Source organism: Etheostoma cragini, chromosome 11, assembly GCF_013103735.1.
Source record: "Etheostoma cragini isolate CJK2018 chromosome 11, CSU_Ecrag_1.0, whole genome shotgun sequence".
NCBI lineage: Eukaryota > Metazoa > Chordata > Actinopteri > Perciformes > Percidae > Etheostoma > Etheostoma cragini.
The window spans coordinates 22,048,317-22,054,419 of NC_048417.1; the positions used below are offsets into that span (position 1 = coordinate 22,048,317).

The 6,103-nt window shown below is 37.8% G+C and overlaps 1 protein-coding gene across 1 annotated transcript in view; it reads right to left on the reverse strand.

Annotated features, from left to right (window-relative positions):
* The window catches only part of ptpn4a (protein tyrosine phosphatase non-receptor type 4a), a 75,524-nt gene that overhangs the window by 52,852 nt on the left and 16,569 nt on the right, over positions 1-6,103 (reverse strand). The window lies entirely within an intron of this gene.

The window sequence follows — 6,103 nt, forward strand, 5'->3', positions numbered from 1 at the left end:
CAGTGTTGTTGCATGTCTGCGTGTGTGCGTGCATGTGTGTGTAACTGACAGATTCAAACAAAGCATTTCAAATGTGTCTGTGTGGGGGAGGTGGGGGGGCCGGGGAAGTTATAGCTTGAAGAATGTGGGCAGTGAATGACCCCTGACCTCCCTCAGGGACAGCCATATGTGGCCGTGACGGATGGTAAAGTCATACATTGCAGCTTGTAACCTGATTGCTATAGTCACTGAGAAGAAAAAAGCTGTTATTTCTTTTTTTTCTTTTATGAAAGTTCAGATTTTATGTCAATGGTGCAATCAAAAAGTGTGTCTTGGTCTAAAGCCAAACCAGCACATGCATAAAAAAGGCAAACACTAGCAGTCAGAGGCAATAAAAAAGGATGTGGGGTAAGAGGATTTTACAGAAGGAAAGGCTCACAGTTCACTCACTGTGAAACCAAAGGTGTACAGAATATATATATATATATATATATATATATATATATATATATATATATATATATATATATATATATATATATATATATATTGTCTAATAGAGCTACTTTCCGAGCTACTTTTTGCCTCAAGTTTAAAAATTAATGCTTTTTATCAATGTTTTTAACTTTTTATGTTTTTGTCCCATTTTTCAACACTTTTTGGACATTTTAAACACTACGTAACACAAACTTATTACCTTTAGTTTTACAATTATTTTTGGTCAATAAACATCATCTATAGGAAATTATACCTAATGTGTGAGTTAGAAAAGCAGAAATTATTTTGACTAAATTTACTGAATATATGTTGATAGAGACTTAGACTTCTCTTTGGGATGACTCCCGCTGGCAAATTGAAATGTCCAGCATCCATTTTAGCAAGAAATACAGTATAGAAGACAATATAAAGATAATGTTAATATTTCTGTTATTATTGTTAAGAAGAAGAAGAAGAAGAAGAAGAAGAAGAACATTTGGCTATGGATGAATAATGGATTTGATGATGGATGATCCCAGAGTGGCATATGTCTTTGTAAAATAACTTTTACTCAATACTAATTCGAAACAACTTACTTTTTCTTTTTTTTTCAAATGCTATACAAATTGAATAAGACGCCCCAAAATTAATGAAAGTAGAGATTTGTACTTGCCAAAGAGTGTGTGTGGAATCAATCATGTTACTTTGGGTAGTTAAAAAGAACATTGATATTGGAAAACGGGTCAATTTGACCCGAGGACAACATGAGGGTTAAAAAGAGCCAGCAGAAATAATTCAATTGTACGGAGTATTATGAGAGAGATTTTCAGTTTCTTGTTTTGGTCTCAAATTCATCACAATTCAGAAATGCAAACCTCTGCTTGAATGTCAGTGAAACCTTATGGAACACGCCTCTATAAGTGCTTAAATTAAAAGTCTGAGTCAGCCAGCCCGGTGGCATCGATTAGAAAAACTAGACAGTCCAATTCAGTTCTCAACTGCTTACAGCCCTGTATTTCTCATTTCGACCTAATACAAACTTGCTACAACAGGTAAAAGGATAGCAGTAGCATGCACGTTTCGGTCATTAGCTGAAGCAACACCACAAAAAGAGCCACAGACAAACCACATGAGCCTTCTAGCTAGTGTTTCCTTATGTACAAAAGCATCAGCCTTGTGTCTTATTTGATACTAAATCTGAAAGTCCCTTTGACAAGAGTTTCTGACTCCACATGGAACAACTTGCGATTCTCAGTTGGACTCCATTTCGGTGCTAAAATGGAAGCCAGACCACGCGTGTTTTTGTGAGTGTGTTCCATTTTGCAAGAAAGCGGTGTCAGTGAGACAGCCAGTGTGTCCTGTGTGAAACTCCATCTTCTGAATGTCCTCTGTCCTCTCAGAACTAAGAATGGATATTTCACATTTAACTTTATACGTGTCTTTTTGGTGCAGTTGTTAACCGCTGCTGCTGTTGTAGTTAATGGTATTATCTAGCCCTGGTATTAAGTTATTATCAATTTAAAGAATAATGTTTTGTAATTCTAGTAAATCAAAATGGATTAACCCTCCTTCGGGTCAAATTGGACCCTTTTCCAAAAAGTTTCTATATCCGAAATTTGGGTTTCTTTCAAACTAATTTTCCAAAAAAGTAACATGGATGGTTCCCACCAACGCACCTCACAAGTTTAATAAATAAGCAGTTCACTACTTTCATTGAATTTGTGTGTTTTTTGTCAATTTTACAGCATTTGGAGAAAAAACAATTGGTAAAAGAACTTAAAAAAAAAAAAGGTAAACGTGTGAATAAAAGCGACGGAAATTTTGGGGAATAACCCATGAAAATTTAAAAAGGCTCAGAAAACGTCGAAAAAGTGACATAATCATTGGGGGAAAGCCAGAAAAGGGTCGACTAAGACGACCATAACCTTGATAAAAAGGTTTTTAATTTTAAATTTGGACTCCAGGTCGGCGGGAAGACAACACGAGGGTTAACAAGTGGCCGGTTAGCTCAGCTGGTAGAGTAGGCGTACATACAGAGGTTAACTCCTCGACGCAGTGGCCCTGGGGCCGACTCCAACTAAAACACCCAAAAAATGAAAATAAAAAGGTCTCAATGACGTTATTTGCATTTTTCTGAACAATTTAAACAAGACCTTAGTGAAAGATATAATTGTTTGTTGGCTTTTCATTTAAATAATCATGTTTACCTGAAGCACAACTTCCCACCTTCTTAATTACTTTCAGTGGTAATTTGTGTGACTGTTCATGTATTTGCTAGTCACGTTAGCTTAGCTGGCCTTTATTAGCTCTTAAATTCTTATTTTGCTCACTCCCGGTTTATCCACTAGGTGTTCTGTGGTAGGTTTTTATTTTTTTTATTTTAACCCTTATGTTGTCCTTGGGTCAAATTCGACCTGTTTTCAGGTTTTTTTAAATCGCAAAAAATAAGCCTTCAATATAAGTGCTGAAAATACCAACATTCGAAATATAAAATAATTTTTGGAAGAAACATTTTAAAAAAAGTACCCACAACATTGACATAAATGACGGAAAAAAACGATAATGGTGTTGAAAGGTTTCATGGTTGACGGTAAGACAACACAAGGGTTGACAAAAATAAACATAATCCAACTGAATGCAACAAGCATCAAACCAGGTAAGTCTTCTTTCTTTTTAAAGGGTAGGCAATATGGATGACATTATATATACATGTATACAGCATATGTCATTTCAGTGGTTTCCAAACTGTTTCTATCATGTTAGAAGAAAGAAATGCACTTTATTTTCTATAGGAAATAAAGTGTGAAAACAATCTCTCCTCTTATTAGAGGATATATAGCAGTAAGTAAAATGAACAGCATGTTTATTTTCACCCTTAATGATGACTTTGTTATCATCAGAAACTTTCATTTTTTAAGAACTAGTAACATTAACATCAGTTCCACCTGTGTTTGACATGTCAGTGTCTCTCGTGGGAAGGAAGCCGACAAAACCAGAGCTGTTTACGGATGGCTGCCCAGTACAATCACACACATTTTGGACCTAATCAGTGTGTACTGATTTTCTTTTGAAATTCGGGGATTTAAAATCTTATTTTGACTGGACCACACCATGAGAGAAGCCCTACTGATAACGGCTTCCCCATTCCCTTGTTTTCCCCTCTCCTGCTGTCGTTACCTGTGAGGCCATTGTGCAAATTATACTCATCAGTGCCAGGGAGGAGAGAGAGGAGGAGAGAGAGAGGGGGAGAGAGAGGGAGAGAGAGAAGGAGCGAGAGACACACACACACTTTTCATAGCATAGCTCTTTTCAGCTCTCAATGTCAATGTTACTACTGCACTCATCTAGATACATCTACAGCTACAAAGATTAATAAATAATTAGTTGATTAATCAACAACTATTTTTATAATCTATGAATTGTTTTTTATAATTTTTTTATTGTAAAAAAAAGATTCCAGCTTCTTAAAGGGTAATACTTTATAGTTTTTTACTTGTCTGTGACAGTAAAGTGAATATTTTTGAGTCGGGGACAAAAAAAAGACATTTGAGGACGTCACATCGGGCTTTGGGAAACATTGATCGACATTTTCCCAAACAACTACTTGATTAAACGAGAAAATAAACAGATTAATTGACAATGAAAATAATTGTTAGTTGCATACGTCTCCTTGCACTTCTCTTCTCCTTTCCACATGCTTGTTAACTAGATATCTCTAATCACCTCGCTTCCCCTTCCTGTTGCGTCCCCCCCCATCCCTATACAAGCATCTCTCTGCCATCGTCTACCTTTCATCTTCTTCATGAGTTGCCCCCCTCTTTCTCTCGCTCTCTCTTTCTGACTAGACCTTGCTCACATCCATTTCCTGCCAAGGAGCCAAATAAAAAGGCGCACAAAGATAGATATTTCCCTGACATAGCACCCATTCTTTTAGTCATAGTTCTAAGATCAGAGTGTTTTTGAGTTGCGAGCAGATTTATCTCCATGTTGGAAGACAGAAAGGTGCAAAACATTGTATAGGAGAAATGAACACAAGCAGAACACAGTTCTGCAGATTCTAAGAAGTGTCAATAGCTACATTTAAACCCTTTTTAATGACTATTTACATGATTTACCACTGTACAGAAAGTGGTTACAAATGGATCTACAGGTGGACCCCCCCCCCCCTTTATGACTTCTTCTGGTGATACAGCCTAGCTAGGAGCACATTCCTCTAAGCAATGGGACTTCCACAAAAACATAAGCCCCTGGCAACTACAGTAGCTCAAATAGCTGACGGTATTTTTTATTAGATGGTTTACATGACAGAACTTAGTTTTATGTAGCTCACAGTAAAGGAACGGCAAAGTTTGTGGAAACTAAGAGATCTCGTCAACTTTCAAGTAATCCTTTGAAATGATCCAAAAGAGTGTAAGACGTTCGTAAACTGAACATGTGTGCTCATGAAAACACCCAGGTATGTGATATTTCCACTTGTGTGCTCAGCATGTACCTCACTTCAATCTTAATATTCACCAGAGAAAGAAGACAGTCCGCCTGTTGGAGCCTTTGTGTAAACACCTCTGTCGGATTACGTTGACGGCATTATGAGCAAAACTGCTGTAGGCACCACAAAAACCACAGTGTGCACGCACGCACACACACACACACACACACACGTTTGTCCTCAGGGCATGTAAATGCACTGGTTGACTTACCGTTGATGTTTTGAATTTACATACAGCACAAATGTCACTGTGGCGGTTGGCTAGCAGTGATGGAGAAAACCCACATGTTTAAGGTTTCCTGCTTTCAGCTAACACTGCAAGCAAACAGCTGCTCCTCCATAAATTTGTGAACACAAAACACAACAATTATAAATCCAACTGATGTGTATTTTGTGGTGATTTTTGTTTATCTGACACTACCACACATCCATCCGCCTGGACGTAAACCACCAGATCCTGTTGATCTGCCCAGCAGCAGCAGTTTTGTGGAACATCCCACTCTTCAACCAATAGTCGGACTATTAAATTAAACAGCTGGTTTAATAATGGATTCAATTATTGGCTCACAGACTGCTGCTTTGGCATTTCTCGGAATCATGTCACAAAGCATTATTCTACCAAACGGGCAAGAACCCTGTAGCCAGCCTGCTCTTTACAGGTCACAGCTTTAACAAAGACATGACACTTTCAAGATCAGGAAGCTTCAACAGGGGGTTTGGGACCCCTGAGGGGTCCTCAGAGTCAATGCAGGGGGGCCTTCAAATTATTGTTCAAAATTAAAAAGTCTTAACATAAATCCAAAATATTATTAGCATTTGTACATATAAGGGAGCCAGCTAGCAACCATTCACTATAATAACAGCCTCGGCATGTCAAATGAAAAAGCTAACACACGCTAACACACACACTAACACACACAAACACACACTATAATGGAGAAACAGGGCATTTTCATAGCATAGCTCTTTTCAACTCATACAGGTCAATGTAACTACTGCACTCATCTAGATACATTTAAAGCTGCAAAGATTAATAAATAATTAGTTTGGACACGTTGGGGGAGAGGTGACTGCACTCCCCCCCTTCTATAGAACTTCTTCTGGTGAAAAAGCTGACTAAAACACACACACACACACACACACACACACACACACACACAC